The 22,596-nt window shown below is 35.5% G+C and overlaps 1 protein-coding gene across 1 annotated transcript in view; it reads right to left on the bottom strand.

Moving 5' to 3' along the window:
* Foxp2 (forkhead box P2) overlaps window positions 1-22,596 on the bottom strand; it is a 520,673-nt gene that overhangs the window by 348,701 nt on the left and 149,376 nt on the right. Inside the window, exon 3 of the mRNA XM_021164323.2 lies at window positions 4,848-4,941. The gene's annotated coding sequence lies outside the window, so the exon portion shown is untranslated. The remainder of the gene's footprint in view (window positions 1-4,847; window positions 4,942-22,596) is intronic.

The following is a 22,596-nucleotide window of genomic DNA, read 5'->3' as shown; positions in this document are numbered from 1 at the left end:
AGGAAGGAAGGAAGGAAGGAAGGAAGGAAGGAAGGAAGGAAGGAAGGAAGGAAGGAAGGGAATTGCAGAACTCTTATTTGAGGAAGCATTCTTACCTTTCTGGACACCAAATGTATAATTTTGCCAGTGAACTCAGCACTTCAGAAGGTCACTCAAAACACCTATATATGCTTATCTAGATTCTCCAGCTTAAATCTATTTCTTAAGACCCCCAAAATGACGAAGAACAACAAGAAGATTCTGCATATTAATGTCCTATAAAGGTAACAGGATTTATATCATTCTATGCAGATCTTCCATAAGAGAATGCTGACTACACCAGTACACAAAGACACCTGGTCCTAAGTGCATCCCTGATACTGATGTGATCACTTGAAAAGATGTGTAAAGTGGCCACTCACATGTTATAAAATCAGTATTCCAGATGAAGTTTAAACGTTTCCAGTTTATCCCCACTTGGCTCACAATGTTATAAATATACATGTCTATGCTTTGATTATGTTTGCCTGGGATCATCTATTTAGTTAGTATTAACCACCATACTCCCCACAAAGACAGAAATAGTACTAAATGTTATATAAAAATAGTTTTTAGAGTGATTTATTTATTATTATCTTAATAGAAATTATATATTGACATTTAAGAAATTGTCCCCAAACTTTGTAAAATAAGGAAGAAAAATATTTAAAACTCACAAAATTAATGAAGACAGGACAGGTACCCAGTACTTTAGCTATCACTAAGTGGTTTACAATGAACCTTCCAGGAAGTTGTGATGGAAAAGAGTAGGAAAGAGGAAGAGGCATAAGGAAAACCAGAGGAAAAAAGTCTGAATTGATGCTTCCATACCTCTTATGATTAAATCAGAAAATGCAGTGTACTGTCTTTACTACAGTTTACTGCTGATGTGAACAACCTGCTAAACATGTAAATGAAAACCGAATGACAGGAACAAGCAGAAATTGAGACACCTATGAAAGATGTTGGAGTGTCCCTATTACAGACATCATCTGTGATCAAGTAGTTCATCTGTGATCAAGTAGTTCATGCCCTTCTAAGTGCAACAATTTCCTACAGTGTGGAATTCTGAAAAGTCATTTTTAAGGTATCAACTAGCCTAGGCTGACCTATGCATAACCCACTCTGAAGCCAACACTAGCTTTAAAGTCATGGTCATTTTCCTATCTCAACCTCCCATTGCTAGAATTACAGGCATGAGCCACTCACATCTGTCTACAGAAAAAGTAACTTTTAGAGCCACTCCAACTTCTTAGTCTAGTCAGTAGTGGAAATATTCAAGGGAAATTTCCTTGAAACATCACCCTTAAAGTAAATGCTGTAACAGAGACCAAAGTTCTAAAGCAAAAGGTGTTACATATAATTTACATATGATATACAGATATAATTTGCAGTGACTACTTATTAAGCCAGTACTATATGTAAGGTTTTTAGGCATAATGTATCAGTCATCTCTATTAGTCATTGGAGAATAAAGCCAGTGATCGATCACCTGACTGTCAGAGCAATGTTATATGGGAAGACACTACAAAAACTATCTTTCTAGTCACCTAAAAACAGAGAAGAAATTGGAAAAAATAAATTTGCTTTAAAAAGACTGAAATAATGGAAGCAAACACACACATAAAGGACTATGAATTGCCTTCAATGAAGGTAAGCACAAGGCATATAACTGAAGATTCACATTTAGGATTAATATGTAGAACAGGTTAAGTTTTGTATGATTACAGAGAGCATACTATCAAAATAGGCTGTTGTCTGGTACCACTGAAATAAGGAATGAATTTTCAAAATCATTAACCCTTAATGCTAAAACACAGCTATCTGCAAACTATAGGTGGAAAAGAAAGACCCAACTGCTGACAAGTTGGTGGCGACTTCTGCATAACAATCATTAAAGGAGTGGAGCTGCTAAATCACAGAGGTAACATCGGTAGGAGGGCAAATCTGAAGCCTGCCAAGAGCACAGAGATTGGGCGTGCAGACAGTGACAACCAATCAGGAGCTGACCCTTGGAGGGAACTCTTTCCTGGAACCAATGTGACAACAGTGAAGGGCATAAAGGATGCTCCCAAAGAATGAATTAAAAGATCTTACTGTCACATCCTCTTGATTCTGTACTTTCTCATCCACTGTCCCCAGGGGGACATTGGGTAGGACAGAGGACTTACGCAACACAAACTAACCTTTATAATAAATGAAAATGTTTCTTTTCATAAACATAATCATTTTAAACTTTCATATAATAAATTGTTCAAATTTGAAATTTGAAATTGCTGTAAAGACACAAACAAAGCAATCTAACAACTAAATCTGTGTTTCTAATTAATTTATTCTTCCTGTAATATCTCAGCTTCAAGGTCTGATAATTCTATAAATGCTCAAGAATAAAAGCTTCTCAAAATACACTTTCCAATGATGGTGAGACTCCAGCAGTATGCACATGCATTACTTACAGCAATATGTGGTGAAGGATCATTTAGACCTGTGGAGATGAGGACAATCACTACAAACACATCACGACCAAAACTTAATTAATAGAGTGTTTCAAGAAGTTTTATGAACTGCACAAGAATATTAATTTCATTCCTGGAAAAAAGCTCCATCGTTTTTTAAAGAAATTTATCTCCTGGTACATTAATAATCTTCAGGTAACTACTGCTTTATTTCATTTACTTATTTATTTATTCATTAATTTTTATTTAATTTTAAACAAACCAAACAAAGATTTACTAAGGACAACTTAGTAGGAACCACGAAGCACAGGAGTGATTCCAAGAGTCTGGGCTGTCATTTCAACTTGAAAGGCTAGAGTCCATACTTTGGTCTTCCTTTTGCATATGCCAGCAAGATTTTGCTGAAAGGACCCTGATATAGCTGTCTCGTGTGAGGCTATGCCATTGCCTGGAAATACAGAAGTGGATGCTCACATTCATCTATAGGATGGAATATAGGGCCCCCAATGGAGGAGCTAGAGAAAGTACCCAAGGAGTTGAAAGGGTCTTCAACCCTATAGGTGGTACAATATGAACTAACCAGTATCCCCAGAGCTTGTGTCTCTAGCTGCATATGTAGCAGACAATGGCTTAGTCAGCCATCATTGGGAAGAGAGGCCCCTTGGTATTGCAAACTTTATATGCCCCAGTACAGGGGAATGCCATGGTCAAGAAGTAGGAGTGGGTAGCTAGGGGAGCAGGGCAGGGCGGAGGGTATAGGGAACTTTCAGGATAACAATTGAAATGTAAATAAAGAAAATATCTAATAAAAAATGAAAGAAAGAAAGACTAGAGTCATCTCAGAAGAGAAAACCTCCACTGATTAAATGTTTCCATAATGTAGGCACCTGTGCTGTGTACATTTTTTTAAATATTTATTTTTGTGGGACATCCGTGTCCACTATGGTACAACCCCTGGGCTGGTGGGTCTTAGGTTCTTTCAGAAAGTAGGTGAGCAAGTCAAGAAGAGCAACCTAATAATCAGCACAGTTTCTACCTCCAGGTTCCAGCAAAGGTAATAGAGTGGAGCCAGCATGAACAGTGGAGATAAGATATATGTTCTGAGGCTTAGAAATGGTCCAGAACATCAGGAGTGAATCTCTGGCACTGGACACTGAGTTACTTACACAGTCAGAGCTATTTTTGCTTTGTTAGACTCTGCCCTGGTTATACCCTACTGGAATAAGAGATCATTTAATTTATTTGGATTTTACAGGGATCCTTAGTTCATAAACTTTGAAATTTTAAAAAGATTTTTGGATCATTAAAGAAATGAGATTTTTAAAGAGATTGAATTTTAATTTTTTCCTAAATTTGTAGTGAATGTGTGCCTTTTAAATTTGTAATACGTTTTATGTTCTGAAACATATAAATTATCTTGGAGATAAGCATAGGAGAAAGATTATTTAAATAATGTTTTATTGGTATGTCATCAGGGAAGAAGTCCCGTCTTTTAATATAAATCAAAGCATCTCTGCTCTCATACAAGTACATACTTTTTAACAGGAAGATGAAAATGATAATGTCAGGTGCAACCATTAACTTTACTATGAATGCTAATATCTCACACCATACAAAATTTTAGGTGGTAAAAGCAAGTATTTCAAAATTTCCATTACTAATTATTAGCAATGAATTACAGGTAAATTTCCTTTGCAAATCACTTGGATTCTTCATTGTCTACTTTCTCCACTTGTCAAATGAAGATCACCACCTCAGCTTCACTTCAGAAAGATAATTAATGAGAGATTGCATTCAAAACAGGTCATATTTCTTTGAAAATTATAAAATTTGGTGAAATGTTCAATGACCTTGTGTTCTTTAACATTATGTCATAGATAAAAAATAGCAGTTGAGTTCTTACCTAGCATATGTCTGACACCAGGTTTAATCTACAATAACACACACACACACACACAGACAGACAAACACATACACACACATGATCACAAATATACACACATGTGGATTCACACACATATGCATGCACACTAGTAATGCTGAAAATACTAGCTCTTAGAAACCAGTACAATGGTAGCAAAAACATACCAAGTAATTTTTCTTGCACAACCATACATTTTTCAACAGTTCAAAATAAAGTTTCAAATTCTTTTGCACTAATATTTAAAAACTGAGAGCTCCCAGAGAGCAAGTCACATCAAGAGTGATAAGATGACTATATAGATGACTATAGCTTGACACACCTCCGTGATCCATTACAAACTATATCCTATTGGGCAAATAAACTTAACCAAAATACTCAGGAATAAACTAAACATTAATATACCAGGAAACATAGCACAAAGAGAAAAGAGTTATTACCAAAACATTTACCTTTCTCTTCCCAATCTTCTACACACCTTTCAAGTCAACCTTGGAGTGGAGTCCTAAGTTCATTCAATCCCAGCATCACATTGGAGAAGCAGCCCTGTGAGTAGAGATAAATAAGTGTCACTACTTTGAAAATTAGCTTTCTGTATGTGTCCCAATTAGTACAGCCATTAAGCAAAGCAGAGGATATTCATCCTAAAAACGTATTGCTTAATTCATTTATAATTTGTAAATCTTCAAGTCAGTATGAAAAGCATTAGATTCACTTTCAGTTTTAGAACTTTAAATTTCATTGTTGAGAGTACACAAGATACCTTGCCAAGAGGTTTATATTTCATTCCTCTTCCTTCACATATTTGGAAGGTTTAAACTTTTTATGATTAAATTTAGTAATTTATAAAATAAAAGTATTTGTGCTGTAAGATACCAACAGAAAAGATGACTGATTTCAATTGCCTCTTCAACACATACTTAATAAGTTATTTAAGCCTTTCCACAATTAACAAATTCATAGTAATCATTTTATCCTTTTAGCTCATTGTAAGGCTTATTATTTCAATGAAATTTGAATTTCTATTTTCATGTCCTATCTCCGACTCAGCTAGTTTGTTTTCCTAGAGTCTTCCTCTTTAATCTGAAATATTTGTCTCATAATCTTTCTTTGGCTAAATACACTTGTTTAATAAAGACACTAAACTTTGTAGGAGATATAATTATGTAAATAGAAAAAATATTTTAATTTACCCATCTAATCTGATGAATGGTTAATTATGGCATAGCCAGATGAATCAACTCTTCAGTTAAAACTGGAACACGACAGAGTACTGTATTTAATCAACAGTGTCTGACCCAGGCATTGAACTGGTTCGAGTAGCATCATATACACTATCTCTACTGAGAATCTGGACATTATTATTTTTAAATAATATTTTCAAATGTATTTAAGGTAAATGAACCTATATCCCAGTGAAACCATAGTAGCTTAAAACTGAAGGGACATGTTTGAACTACAGTGGCAAATGCTCAGTGACATCATAACTCTTTCCCAAGTGTCACTGCTGTGCCACAGAGCCTTAAGTTTCTACTGATCATATTTCAAACCATCATGTTAAACACAACCATTAAGGTAGACTGATGACATAAACAGTAGACAATTCAACTATTGTCCTTTGCACCCTACCATTTCTTGTTCTCTCTTTCTTATATCTACATTTCTCTCAATATGAAGAGCGTCCAAAACATGGGCTTACTCTTTATATACATTTCTCATGTTACTGTTTCTCCCATAATTATTTCTGTATCACACCAAAGTATATTAATTTATTACTAAAATATAGATGTCTACATCATTTCTTAAATTCATATTGGATTATTTTTCTTTTCCTGTATTCATTGTAAACAATTTTCTAAACCATTCTACCAGTTTTTCTCAAGGTGTTGAATCATAGTGACTCATGTTCTCTCTCTCTCAAACAATTAATCATAGGTTTCTAAGGGATATTTTTTATAGAAGACACACAGTATATAAATTATTTTAAAGATATTATATTGTTGCTAATATACTTGAAAGACTCAAAAGAAATTCTATAGTAGTCTGTTTAGTTTGCATTAGGCATTCACATGAGATCAATATAACATCAATTGTTTGTAGAAACACTGCAAACAAGAAAGTAGGTACAATTTGGTGATAAAAAGTTATTCTTTCTCCTGAGTGTTGTGGATTTGGCTTGGGTGACCAGATTACATGGGAATTCATACTTCTACATATAAGACGCTGCAGGTCCCTGTGCCCAGTTTTTCTAACTGGTAAATAAAGATGCTGGAGGCCAACAGAAGGGCAGGGAGATGAAGATGGAGCTTTAGATTTCCAGACAAGAGAACCCAGGGAAGAAGAAGGATTTAGAATTGCCATTGCCAGGAAAGAAATAAGATGCAGGATTGAGAGCTATAGAAGCAAAAGCATAGAACCATGTAAGAGCTGGGGAATAGCAGTCCCAGCATCTCCCCACCCCACATTTGGGTCTCGAGTAGAAAAGATAGAATATAAATTTTAGTAAGTAATAATTCAGAAGTATTGGAAGGGAGGCATTAGCAACGTGGAAGTCTGAGAATGATCCAGCCACTGTGTTCCTTAAGGCATATTAATATAGAAGGCTGTCTGTGTCTATCATTGAAAATTCAGAACATTGGGCAGGTGGGTAGGAAGCATGATTCTAGCAGTGGGGCAATTTGAGTAGCAATAATAACTAAATAAAATACGTAGGTGTATGGGGAGGTGAGAGGTCTAGGATGAGTTGGGGGGAGGGAAAGACATTATGTGTGATCTGGACTGAGAACTAGGGTACGACAAAATTTTCAAAAAAGAATGAGGGTGGAAAAAGTTGTGTTTACAAAGGTTCAATGCTATAAAGTTACCAGCAATAGAAAAATACTCATAGCAGTTTAGTATCATGATTCTGACTATAGCAGCAGGAACTCTATAACGTAGGAGTGTTTATCTGTTAGCATCTTTGTGTGCTATGAATCTAGACTACTGCTGTGGAACATAGTAAGCAACCAATAACTATTGGCTGAATGGATGTATTATTCTATGAACAAAAGAACTACTAAGCTGAATAGGTGTGAGAATTAAAAATAAATAAATTTTAGGTAGAATAGAGAGTATATTTATAAAGGAGATAAAGACTTAGGTAATCAATCATTGAGTTGAAAGGAAAAGGTTTAGAGCACCGGTGTTTCCTTTATAAATGAAAAAAAAAAAAAAAAAAAAAACTAGGCACGCAAAGGAAAGTTACTCTTCCCAGAGACCTGCAGAAGAAGATGGCTGTGAACTGAACCCATGTCCTCTGTCCAGATTACTGCCTGGGATGCCAACTGCTACTCTACAGAAACAACAACAACAACAACAAACAAACAAACAAAACAAAACCTTCCACTCCTTAGAGCTGCAAATAATCCATTAGATACAACAGACACTTTCCTTGACTCTCCTTACTAAAGAAAGCATCCAGACATCTAAATCTGCCCACTATGGAGTAAAAATGATCAAGAGCAACTTCTCTTTTGGAGTTGTTTTCCCCATGAACTCATCCTCTTACCTACAAAAGACCGTTGATGTGCATAGCATTCTATAATTTTCTACTCCATTTGATCCTTTGATAGTAATCAAGATTCTATATCCAGTTGTCCTATTTTATTAAGTAAGGGGCAGACAGAGCATAAAGGGGAGAAATAACAGTATGAGAGGGAGAGAGAAGAGAAATAAATGGAAGGAAGGTATTATAACATCTTGAAATTTACGCAGGGAGTTGAGGAAAAAAACATCAGCCCCATACCACAACTCTCTCAAACACAGCAGGTCTGTTTCGCAGTATGATAATTTAAAGAAGCAAATTCCTACTTTCAATAACTCCAATGGCATTCTTTACAGAATTAGAATCATGCACACACACACACACACACACACACACACACTTTCTACATGTATAATCTACATCATTTAATTTTTAGGAAAGAAAAAGACTAGTGAGCAGAAAGCAGGGAGAAGAGAGAGGAGAGACAAGGCATGAAATCTGTAAATATGAACAAAATATAACTGAATATATGATACCATCCTAAAGAAATTCATTGCACTGACTGCTAGCTTAAAAATAATATAGTCGTTCCTTCAGTCTCTGTTCCAAACTTTGTGCCAACAAGATTTTGCTGACAAGAACCTGATATAGCTGTCTCCTGAGAGGCTCTGCCAGTGCCTGGCAAATACAGAAGTGGATGCTCACAGTCATCCACTGGACGGAGCAGAGGGTCCCAAATGAAGGAGCTAGAGAAAGTACCCAAGGAGCTGAAGAGGTCTGCAGCCCTATAGGAGGAACAACAATATGAACTAACCAGTACCCCCTGAGCTCTCTGGGACTAAACAACCAATCAAAGAAAACACATGGTGGGACTCATGTCTCTAGCTGTATATGTAGCATTGATGGCCTATTCGGTCATCAATGGGGTGGAGAGGCCCTTGGTCCTGTAGAGGGGACCAAGTAGAGGGGAATGCCAGGGCCAGGAAGCAGGAGTGGGTGTGTTGGTGAGCAGGGGGAGGGGGAAAGGGATAGGGAGTTTTCAGAGGGGAAACTAGGAAAGGGAATAACATTTGAAATGTAAATAAAGAAAATATCTAATAAAAATAATATTATGGGACACCAGAGTAAGTGAAGGAGTGCATCTCTGATTCCTGCCTGCTCTTTGAGCTCTTCTACTTCTGTTGGTTTGCTTGTCCCGCCTCAATAGGATGGTTTTTTGTTTTCTTATTATATTTTATTTTGTTATATTTTGTTGTTATCTCCTAAAAGTATGCTATTTTCTAATAGGAGACAAAAATGGGAGTGTATCTAGAGGAAGGGGAGGTAGGAAAGATCAGGGAGTAGAGGGAGAAGAAACTGTATCCAGGATACATTATATGAGAGAAGGATTTATTTTCAATAAAAGTAGAAAACTAAATTCTTAGAATGAATAAAATTCTCCAGTGATTTTTAAAAGACAATGAAATACAGTGCATTACCCATTGTTGTCTTAATTCAACACACCACAGTGTTATTTTTCTTTAGAATTTCAATTTAAATTAATTAGGGATACTTATTTACTTATTAGGGAGTTTATATAAATACAGAATACTGCTTTTAAAAATTGAGGTAGTGACTTTAATATTATTTTAACAGAACTGAATCTTTATATTTTGTGTTTATTAATAGGTTTATATTATAGTGGTGACTTGACATGCTACAACACTATGAAGGATAAACAAGCATATAAGCTGAAGAGCTAGGTGACTGATCTCTTCTCACGGTGGTTTTCAAATTAGTGTTTGGTCATTCAAATAGATTACAGAGGTCGCAATATTGTTCTGGTAGTTAAGGAAATTTTCTTTAATTATAATAATGACAAATATACTACCATTTATTTACATTGGATAAAGCATATATAGAACAGAGTATGGGAGTCATATTCCAGTTATCGTGATTTACTCTCTGGTTAATAACCTAGGGATATAAGAAAGCAAAGTGAATGATACTTTAGGTATCACCAAATTCTTTTCAAACACCAATAAGATATATTTAGAGACACTGAGGTAAAATAAAGTTTGCCTTGAAAGAACAGTTTCACTGAATATTGATTAATATGAATATAGTTCAAAATATTTATTGAAGGGTGTGGTGGTTTGCCCAGGAATGACCCCCTTCTAAACATATGTTTAAATGTTTGGCCCGTAGTAAGTGGGACTATCAGGAGATGTGGCCTTGCTAGAGAAAATGTGTTACTATGAGAACTGGTTTTGAGGTTCCATGTGCTCATGCTATGCCCAGTGTGACGAACAGTTGCTGCCTGCTATTTCTGGATCCAGATGTAGAACCCTTATCTCCATCTCCAGCACCGTGTTGCCTGCATACCAACAAGTTTCATGCCATGACTATAATGGACTAAACCTCTGAACTGCAAGCCAACATTAATTAAAACGTCGTCCTTTAGAAGATTTTCTATGGTCATCATGTCTCCTCACACCAAAAAACACTAACAAAGACAAAGGGTAAGGCTATTTTATTTAGAGTCATTGCTTATGCTTGTTACATTTTTATTGAAATATTAAAAAATATTTAAATATACACTTTAGAAAGATGATTCTGTCAAAGAACGTAAAAATCATAATTAAATAAGAAAAGAGGATGAAAATGTTGCTAACATAAGGGGAGGAAAATCAGATTATATAGAAAGGTACCCTGCTATGACAATTATTTTTATGGTTTCCACTCACAGCAAAAACAAGGGTACCCAGTAGAACAGCATAAAAATGCATTGTCATATATGCATAAACTGTGAAAAAATACTTTGCACAGTTATTCGTCCTTTAAATTTACTTCCAAATACTAGAAAGGTCCTTTGTTCCTTGAGTCCTTGCTGTTCCGGACACCTGCTATGTATAAAACCTGTGGTCAGCTGAGGACAGAGAAATAAGTACTCTCTGCTTTTTGATTGTGCTTTACAAATAGAGTCTGTGTACAGAAAGTATGGATTTGAGTGACTGATATTTGCCAAGATAAAAATATGTGTTCTAAGTATGATGCAATGTAAGCAAAAGAAAGTTTGTGATACCATTTGCCACGTGAAAAAAAAAATACTAATGAGACAGGTATAGGAAGTGACATTCATGCCAATAGCACAAGGAAATCTCCTTCTGAGTTGTCTTGCAACAACAAAAAGAATTCTGACTTAAGAATGCAGACCGGTATACCTAAAGTATTGTTACATTTGGTAAATACTACCTGAACTTGCCTATTTGGATGTCATTGAAATCTACAAAAAGGTTCAGGAAAATACCGGAGCTTTGTGCTGTCGGCAAGCATATCACAATGTGGTAATTTCAGGAAATTGTCTATGTAGACACCGTCTTGATTCTAGAGCAGCTTGACATCTCTTTGTAAATCAAAAATCTAACTCAGAGAAGGAATACTCAAATCTCAGCAAAAGTCTTTTAGTATACATAAGCAAACTCAGAATCATTAGCATAAGGCATTTCCCACTGAGATATTGATATTGATAACTATTGCGTCCGGTGGATAAGCCTAGATGAATTGAGATTTCAAATTCGGTCTACTACATGCTGCATAATCATATCCCCCAACTACTTGTTTGGGAAGTTTATACACCCAATCTTTGCCATTTTCTCAGCTTCTATCACAAGAAAATATATTGATTAATAGGTATTGAACCTATTGATGTTGATTCATCATATTTATTTGATGCTGTATAGATATTAAAGTTTTGAACTGAGAAAACTCTGACTTCTATTATCCCCAGCTATTTATTCCATGCCTTCTTTACCTTCGTTGGTTACTTATTTGAGCTTCTCTTTACATTGATCTGTCTTTTCTAACTAACTTCAAAAGCCTCAACAAACGAAATGAATAAAAAAAGTATCTCAGGGGCACATGTGTTGACAGCTTGGCATTCAGATGATGACACAGATGAGAGAAATGGGATTATAAAAGTGCTTCATGAAGCATTGGTTGAGTGCTCCACTGATGAATTCATAGTTGCATGGGCTACTGCTGAGTATGGAAAACCTGGAACATGTAAATCTTGCCTTTGAACTTTTATTCTTTGTTCTATTTCTTATCTTTCCTAAACTTACTATATCTCTCCAATTCACATTTTTATCACGGAGTTCTCTGTTACATGGGCCTAAAAGTAATGTTCCAAACTTCTGAAATAATGGACAGAAATACCCCATGGATGAATTTGGTCTATCTTAAAGAGGGGGTGGCTGGGGGGCTGGAAATGAAAAAGGAACTGGTTGGAGAGAAGGATAAAGCCAAGACAAATTTTCTGATCAAGCCTCAAAGTTTAGTATTCATTACTGCATTTATATAGGGAGAGCCCACAGAACCATCCTTTGTTTCAGCTGGATTATGTTGCAGAGCAGTCCACCCCTGTAGGAAACTGCAGGTGCAGTAAGACAGAAGACCACCTGGGTTATTAAAGCCAACTGTGGAAGGCACTTAAGGTCTATTTTGCCAGCTCAAGGCTGGGGGAAGGGCACACAAATATTTTCTCGTTTCTCCATTTCTAAGGTATTTTCAATAAGTTAACATACTAAGATAAAACATTAATTTTTTCATAAAATATCAACCCCTGCCTTGAGTGTGATATGAATGATGATACTACTCAAAAGATGCCAGGAAGACATTCCAGTTACATTGCAATTCTAATGATTTTTACATTAACTATAAAGAGACACAGAGTAATTTGAAACTGAATTTAAACTTGCTGTCAGTGATAATTGCTGACTCTAGCATACAAGTAAAAAAATATAACATGCCATTACAACAGATTTTACAATAAAAATGTCCCATATATAAAGTTACCTTTCCTATTTACTAGTAACGAAATAGCACTATTTGAAATTAAAACCTTATAACATTCATGCCAGCTCCCTCCAAAACAAGATACTTAGGTATAACTTAAACAATCTATATACAATATCCTCATAAAAAATCCCACAAAAACATTTTTTTAAAAATCAAAAAATATCTGAAAATGAAATATTGTCTGTAGGTCTTCCTTCTGAAATTTATAAATTCAGTTCAAACCCAGAAAAAAAAATCTAAGCTTAGTACTTTTGTGGATATACTGACAAACTGATTCTGAATTTGAAAGCAGAAGCAAAATCCTAAAATAGTCATACTGTATCAAGGAAAGTTTGGAAACGCAAAAAGTCCTACTTCAAGGCTTACCCGACAGCTTCAGTAAGAAAGACAGTATGTTATCAGTGAAAGAAAAGATCAATGGGACAGAGTAAAACTGCAAAAATAGAACCGCACAAATAGAGTCAACTGATATTTGACAAAGGCATAGAGACAGTCTTTTCAACAATTGGTGCAGGAAAAACTGGAAAACTATGAATCTACACACAATCCTTCTACACTTCACAAAAGTTTACTCTCTTGGGACCATCAGCATAAGTGTAAAACTTAAAGCTGTAGGATTTGCAAAGGAGAGTAAAAGGGGAAGTGAGCCTACTTTGTTTACAGCATTGTCATCTTCTAAGCAAGGATGCAGTCTGTGACACTCTAAGTAAGGTGGACATCAGTATAACTCAAAACTTCCACTCCATTAAAGCATTGTTAAGATAAGAAGAAGATGAACAATGTTGGGGGAAATAACTGCCCAAACAGACTAATTTACAAAAGAATATTTAGACAGAATGTACAAAAGAATGATCACAACAGAAATTATAGGTAAACAAAAAGGAAAAAAAAAATCACTATTTTAAAATTTTGCCATGACCACAAAGATATCTCAGCAAAATAGTTTTGTGGTTAGCAAGTAAATAGATGAGAACATAGACAGTCCTTACTTCATGTGATGGTTGAAACCAAATTAAGTAAAAGTAAAGAAATATGAAATCACTATACACTTGTTAGAATGACTATATGATAAAACGTGAATTGCCGTAAAAGCTCATTAAATGTGAAGCAGCAGGAATCTTCAGCTTCTGCAGGTCAGAAAGCCAAAGATCCCATTTTAGGAGAAAGTCCAGCAGTTTCTGATAAACTAAATATCCATTTACTATGCTATCCAGCAATTGTCACCTTTAGTATTTATCTAACTGAACCAAAAACTTATGTGCATATGGAAACTGAGTATAGATGCTTATGGGAGATCCATTCATATTTGCTAAATTTGGAAGCAGTAATACATCTTTCAAAAGGATAGCAGGCAAATAGACTTTAAACTATACAGACAATTGAGTATTACACTAGTAACCTCAAGGCTGACACAACTAAGGCTATGTTAGCATTTCCTTCACAAAATACATTAGACTATTACTTTTTAATTTTTATTTATTTATTTATTTATTTATTTGTTTGTTTGTTTGTTTGTTTGTTTGTTTGTATATTGGTTTTTTCGAGACAGGGTTTCTCTGTATAGCCCTGGCTGTCCTGGAGCTAATTTGTAGACCAGTCTGGCCCTGAATTCAGAAATCTGCCTGCCTCTGCCTCCCAAGTGCTGGGATTAAAGGCGTGTGCCACTACTGCCTGGCAGATTATTACTTTTTAATTTATCTTCTGGGAAATTCTTAGGATGAGGACAGAAACATTCTTTGCCAAAGTAACAAGAGAATGGTCTGTAGCTCAATTACTAACTCTAGCCTGTGGTCATTGCCAATGATCATAGGAAAAGTAGCAGGAGTAGAGCAGGAAAGAAGCAACAGCTCTGAAAACATCAGGAATAAAGTCTCTAGATTTTAACCTCAGTGGAAAGGATATTGGTAACAGAGCTCTGAAAACATCAGAAACAATGTCTCTAGATTACAGGCCCAGTGAAAGTGACCTGGCTGCTCTTACCTACCATGGCCTTTCTAAAGACACTGTGTTCTAATAAACACTCTTTGCTTACTGATGCAAAAACATAAAGCTTGAATCAATACTTATATAGTGTTTGGAAACTGTGAGCATTTTTATTCACTCTGGATATTGAGTCTGAGTGCTTGTTTGCCTAAATTCTGGTCAAATACATGTTCTAGCATTCATCTGTATTTGATATATAAATATTTGTAGATATTAAATATTGTAGATATTCCTATCTACAAAATGACTTGAATATTCACAGAATATTGAGATTACTATGTCACTGATTTATTCATGTAATATCACCTACATTAAAATGCTCAAGTGAACACCAAAATATGTCACAGTCAACACCTAAATTTTGTTGCTGTTGTTGAAAAAATTTCTACCTACTAATGCAATAATTACTGAAAATGCAAAACACATAATTTGGTAGACAAACGAATACTGTATTATACTCTCCCACAATTTTAAAAGTGATAAAATATAAATAAATAAATAAATAAATAAATAAATAAATAAATAAATAAGAATGCTCATGCAATTTATTGGATGAAAGGGGAAAATGTAGAAAGACTTTATGAAAAAGTTTAAACCAGACCTAAGCATAAAGGTATGCAGTATCTTTAAAGAAAGGGATGAATTTAAAAAATACAAGCTTATTTGGAGAAATTAACAAAAATGGGATGTCATATAAGATTATATCCAAGGTTTTTTGTGTTTTTTTTCTCCTAGGTTATCTTTTAACTGTTAAGCATTTTAAAAAACCTAACAGCAGAAAAGCGTTTGTTTGTGTGCATAGTCTACATCAACATTTACTTTTCAAAATGGAGGTAAACATTAAATGATAATAACATACAGATAAACATTGTACTAAACATCACATCAACAGTAATTATTAAATATTGCTTAAGGTATTGTATAGTTACAAATATGAAACAGGTATGCATGCTTTAAACTTAAGTGTAAAAGTAGTTTTGAAAATGAGCACGTTAATGGAATTTCAGGGATTCTGTGAGTTCTATAGATCCACATTAAGATTTGTTTCATGCCATAGTGGTCATCATTCTGTCTCAGAGTCCACATAGCTGGGTAGGACTGCTGGTGTCTTCCCTTCCTTGGAAGCTTGCATGGTACCAAGAAAGCCAGTATTCAGGGAAGGGACATCCAGGTCAGTACCAACAAAGAGTAAGGAGTAAGGAGGGACATACACAATGGTTTGGAGAGAGAAAAGTTAAGGAGGAAATGATGACATTTTATCCTAATAACAAAACACGAATAGGAAGAAAGACTAGAGCCCAGTAAAAAATCTTGAAAAAGTTTTCTGACAAGATAGAGTGTGTAGGCATAGTCCTGACAAACAAGGAACAAATATGTTTCCCACCGATCAGTAAAATTTGCAATCAGGAGGCTCCAGGTTACAAAGGAATTCAAAAGGAAAAAATGAATTTCAAGGTAGGAACAAAAAATATGTCAGGTATTTTAATGTTAAAGAAAGTGACCATTAAATCGTGAATGCAGGATTATAATAGAGGAGAGTATAAGTTACAAACCCAGCATCGGATAAACCAACGCAAGATTAGCACATTCTTAAAACCTTCTGCAGTTATAAAAAAGTGAATCTATTGATTTACTGAAAGTGACAAAATTATGAGGTATTAAGGCAAAAACAAAGCTAAAGTGGTTCTAAAATCACACAGAAATCCATTTGAAACTTTGAGGATGATGGAAAGAGAAAGGAAAGGGGAAAGGGAGGTGATGAAGAATGGCCAGAGTTTAGATAGGAATGTTAAGAAATAGAAGTGTTGAAGAGCAAAAGCCAGAGAAAGGTGGTTGAAGGGCAATGGAACAATAGTTCAGAGACATTTTCAGTCCATTTCAGAAACGTTAAGTAAGGAATACCCAGAGTCCTATGCTTTTTCCTGTCTTGTGTGTCTTCTCTTTTAGTAACTACTGGGAGGCTGATGAACAATGCTGAAAGTTGGAATGAACTGATTTTACGCACATCAGATCACAGTAACTCAGGCCTGCTTTGAACTCAAGGAATGTAGGCATTGTGACCATTACTGATGTCTTTATTAACCTGAACTTCATAGTATTAACATCCTAGTGTGAGTCTTTCCGTGGAAAGCTCAGTAGTACAGTCAAGCCTGCTAACAGGAAGATTGTCAGTGGAAATCCCATCTCCATCTTTCAGAAAGGAAATCCTGCCTACATCAAAGAGTGATGCTGTGAATGTATGTGATGTGAAACTCACTTGTACTTTAAGAACATTGAGAATCTGGGTAGAGGTCTCTTGAAGTACAGAAGACAAGGAATCATTATCTTTACTCCTTCTGATGATGACATGTATTGTGTGATGGGTACAAACTGTACGAAACATGACAACTCTATCATGACTTAGAGCAATGTATCTACAATACCACATGCTTTGTCTCCTGCAAGGTCACCCATGGCAACTCTGGAGGAGCTCATGAACACATCACATGACATTAATAAACACTGAGAAGACTTCAGTTGATCCCTCTAGGAAATTATCTTCTGTGCATCTAACAGTGATACTTACTTTCCTTCATTTAACACTGAAGTTTCTATTTCCTTCATCAACTACTTTATAAAGCTTATTATGTTTATCGCAATAAAGGAGCATTGTTATGCTCTATATTATGTGCAGAACCATAAACAGTCAGAGCTCCTGGTTCCCCAGCCAGCCAAAGAAAGAACACAGGCATAAAACCAAATGCTCAGGGAATCTGCTCAGCATTCACCACGAAGAATCTGCCCTTCTCAAAGTACTGACATGAGATTATGTTACTTGTACATAGAGCAAAAGCCAATAGCCTTAGGTATCCAACCACAAACAATTTTTTAATTTAAATTTAAAAGTAAAATGTTAAACAAGCAATTAATCATATTTGCTAGACATCAAGTGTTCAATAACCATGCCTGCCCTATTGGACAGTGCAGATAGTCAATGTCACTATCACAACATTGTTTGATAACATAGTGCTTTTATATAGATCCTCATTCTAAAGGTGGAAATCCACACATTTTTAGGAGCTATCCTTCTTAAGCATTTAGCTCGGTTCCCATATTGCACTAAAGCTTCACATGTGATCACAGGCAATATTTTCAATGACAGGTTGGCATCTGATCTATTATCATTCAATTTTACAAATGAAAAATGACTCGTGGACATATGATGCTTCATATTTCATTATAGTAGAGGCAAGATTTAAACTCAAAGGTTTTTGAATCCAAAAGAGACCAAAACATAATAAATACATCCACAAAATCAGAATGTTATTATCTGACTTCAGTTTCACCACATCCCAGTTCCACGGTGATGAAAATTCAAAGTCCCCCCTGTAAATCTATCTGCACATCTCTCCACACTCTCTTATTAATCACATCATTCATATGAATTCTATCCCTGAACATTAATCATTGATAGAAAATGAGGTTCATTTTTACAATGGAATATTATTTAGCTATTAAAAATGAGGGCATCATGAATTTTGCAGGCAAATGGATGGAACTAGGAAATATCAACCTGAGTGAGGTAACTCAGACTCAGTGATTAGTGGATACTAGCAAAAAAGTACAGAATTTCTAGGATACAACCCAAAGACTGTAAGAAGTGTAATAAGCAGAAAGGCCCAAGTGAGGATACTACAATTCTACTTAGAAGGGGGAATAAAATGATTATGGAGGCAAAAGGATGGAAGGACCTGGGTGGGAGAAGGAGGGAAAGGGGAGAAATTGGATCATAGAGGATCAGGCATGAGGAAGGACAGGAGAGAAGCCCAGAGGGCCAAGAGAATGAATAGAGATAAGCAGCTTCAGGGGTTAGAAGGGGGACACTATAGAAAGTACCCGAAACTCTGGAGTTGAGAGATTCTAAGGATTCGTTGGAGATGAAATTATCCAAAATGTCAAACACTGGGGAAAGGGAACTTGAAGAGTCCACCTCCAGTAGCTATACAGGGCCTCAAATAGAGGGACAAGGTTACTACCCCAGTCAAGATTTCTGACACAGAACTTTTCCTGTTAAAAGAATTGCAGGGACAAAAATGGAGAAGAGACTGAAGGAAAGGTAGTCCAAAGACTGGGTCAATTTGGGTTCATCTCATGGGGGTGGGAGGCACCAAGAGCTAACACTATTACTGATGTTATGATGTGCTTACTGATGGAAAACTGGCATGGTTGTCCTCTGAGAGGCCCTACCAGCAGCTGACTGAGACAGATGCAGATACTTACACCCAACCATTGGACTTTAGTTGGGAACCCCTATGGAAGAGTTAGGGGAAGGATTGAAGGGGCTGAAAGGTTTGACAACCCCATAGGAAGAACATCATTCTCAATTAACCCATTCTACAGGGAGATCCCAGAGTGAGCCACCAACCAGGAGCATACATGGGCCAGTCTGAGGACACTGACACAAATATAGTAGAGGTCTGCCTGATCTGGCCTCAGTGGGAAAAGATGTGCTTAATCCTCCAGAGATTTGAGGCGTTCTGGGTGGCAGCACCCTCTCAGAGGCAAGGAAGAGGAAGAATGAGATAAGAAACTGTGTGGAAGACAAAGAGGGGTGGCAAAGCCTGGAATATAAATAAATAATAATAAGAAGAAGAAACAAAAAAAGAGAGAAATGGCTGCCATTTGTTTTCAAAATGAAGATATTCAGGTAGCTGATAGAAATATGGTGGTTTTCACAGCAGTTATAAGAATCTTAAAAATACATCAGAAAGAATGGATGACTACAAAAACAAATGAGTAAATTCAAGTTACCTATTCGATACTAAGTACTAACCTGATCTAACTTAAATTGAAAGATACAAAATACAATGAAATAAAGTTTTCAAAGCAACTCTAACTAGCCCAATTTACTTTATAAGTGGGCCTCTTTTAGGTGAGGAAGCGACTGTTGTCATAGAAACTAACACAATGCCACTCTTTCATGCTTACATAACAACTTCCATCTGATGAGCTCAAAAAGAATTATAAACATTAATTCCTTAATAGTCCTTTTTATTGGAAGTGCATCATAATTTACCTAATATAATGCAACAACAATTGCAGATGGAACAAAAGGAAATTTCATTGCTAACAGATCCGCCTGGAGTATACATGATCTCTAACACTTACGGAAGGCAATAGTTGTCTGTGCAACATTCTCATTCTTCCTTATACAAGCACAAAGTACCTCCCATTGTTTTATTGTCAAAGATGCAGCTTCTCCTCCACCCACTCCTTCATTTCTATTTCCTGTGTTTGGTTAATTATCTCAAACTATATTTAAAAACACCATTATATACAGTTAACTGCCTAGCTCAAACTACAAAGACAATCACTGATACAATTCTCAGTATTTCTTTAAAGAATATCCATGTACTTGTTTTAAAGGGGTGGGGGTATCTTAAACAGGAAAGGTTCCTGAGTTTCCATGTTTACTGGAAAATGTAACAACTGAAAATTAAAAGATTCTTATTTGTACAACTTGATTTTTGTTTTAAAAATACTGTTAGAAACACAGTTTCAATAAGCACAGTGCTTCATAAAGCCCAATGTTTTGTTTTTGACAGATTCATCAATAAATAACTTATGAGCTTACAATTTCTTAAATATTTTTCAAAGTTGAGTTCCTTAAAAATAATATCCTCCAATAATGTAAACAAAACATTTTGGAACTTGTTTATGTTTTCAACTTGTGCATTTTATTATTTTTTCCTCAACCAATTCTACATTTTCCACACTCTGTTTACAGCAAAATCATTCCTGAATCATGTGAATAGAGTCACAGTTTTTTGAAGGGAAAACCTGAAAGATTACTCTAAATAAAAACAGACATACAAGTGTGAGAAACATTACTCAAATATGTATTATGAGCTGACTTTTGGTAAGGAGTAATATCAAAGTAACTATTTGCTATTAGTTAAGCCCACTCTTACCTATACCATCATTAAATAGATTTTACATTTCCATCTTTGTCCTTTTCTTCACTGTCAGATTTCCTGGCATTCCTGCCCTAAGCCAATCTTCCCTGTCACTATTTTCAGTCACCTATGTCTGAGAACCACAGAACCCAAGAGCCATTTGTCTCTAAACAACAGATAGTAAGAAGTTATCCAAGACTCTAGCTACTTTTATATTTCCGGCTATGTGGTCATTTGCATCAGTGCTTACTAGCGAAAGTGAATTTCGAACATACCTCTTGGAACTTTTTATCTCGATAACCAATCTGCTTTATTACTTTAGGTCACGGAACTAGACATTCTTAAAGAAAAGTTTGCTAATGATTTATTTTACTAAAAGGGATTTTAAAACACTTTCCAATGATTATTCTTTTATCAGCTGTTTACTAAGTGCTGCTTTTTGAACTCATGATGTCTCACGGTATTTGCATCTCATTTGTATTCCTCCAGTTAGTCTACTACTGTTCAACTGTTGAAATGGTCATCAAAATGTAATAAGTTGATCGAAAAGTCTCAGATATTACTTTAGAATAAGCTTATTCCTTTTATGAAAGATGCATCTGTATTTGACTTTGTAAGATAATAAATTCAGGGAAAACCCAACTGGGACCTCTAACATACTCTCCTACAATATATGAATTTTATACTAAATAAGACTATAATATTCTCCTCTACAATTCAAAGACACATCCCCATAGGAAATGGAGATGCTAAAATATTAATAGCTTACCCAGGTTTTCTAAGCCTACTAAGGCACCTTAAGCTTTACCACACTGTGAACACTGTAAATCATTATGGTCATGTAATCGAAACTCTCTAGATGTGCTTCAGCTGGTTCCTAACTTAATGTTTCTGATATTTTAAAGATAGAAAAGTTTTCTACTTTTTAACCTGAAAGAAGATAATGTCAAAATCCATGTATAAGGTTAAGAAATGTTGTCATCATCACTGTTAGAGGGTTGGTAATATATTAAAGGATTATGATAAATAAAATGACTGCTAGTGATTTTTTTGTTTGTGGTTTCATTTCCAGAATATGTGGGTATTGTGATGCCTTCCTTTAGCCATTCTTTTTAAATTGTTATTTCCCCATTCAACCCCATTCAACGTGTTCTGACATGTGGCCATACTAAAGTTGTAATGCTAGTCCATATAACTGTCTTCCCTGTGTGTCTTAGTTTCTTTTCGTGTGGCTCTAATAAAAGAGCCTGACAAATGACACTTAGTAATGAATGGTTTATTTTGGCTCACAGTTTGATGTTATAGTCTGTCATTGTGGAGAATGCAGTGGGCCACATTGTAACCATGGGGAAGAAAGAGAGGACAATGAATGCCTGTGGCTTACATCATTTTCATTTTCTACAGCCTGGAATCCAAGCCCAGTGAAAGGTGCCATTCACAATTAAACAAACCAAAATAATCACTGCTTCTTAGTGTCGTATCTTTCAGATGATTCTAGATCTCATCAAGAGGAAAATTGGAATAAGCATCACACATCTAGTGACCATCATTTTAATTCTCAACTTGAAACAAAGTAGTATCACCAGATAATAGGATTTTTGAATGAGGGCTGTGAATGAATATCTTGACTAAATTACATGAGGTAGGACAATTGACTAGTATGGGTAGCAACATATCCTACAAAGAGGATCATGAACTCTGAGAAAGTGAACTAAGTGTTAACACGGAACATTCACTGCTACCTCCTCTTGGATAAAAACATATTATAACTAGATGTTCCAAGTTCCTGCTGCCTTCCCATAAATATGTACTGTAACCTGGACTTGTAAGCCAAACAAACTTTTACCCTTGTTGGTTTATTTTTAGGGGTTCTGACAAAACAATAACTGGTCTTCAGCAGGCAAAGTCTTTTTTTTTTTT

This window comes from Mus caroli, chromosome 6 (assembly GCF_900094665.2).
Source record: "Mus caroli chromosome 6, CAROLI_EIJ_v1.1, whole genome shotgun sequence".
Lineage (NCBI taxonomy): Eukaryota > Metazoa > Chordata > Mammalia > Rodentia > Muridae > Mus > Mus caroli.
Note: the sequence above shows the minus strand (reverse complement) of the source record. Positions and strands in the feature narration are given on the sequence as shown.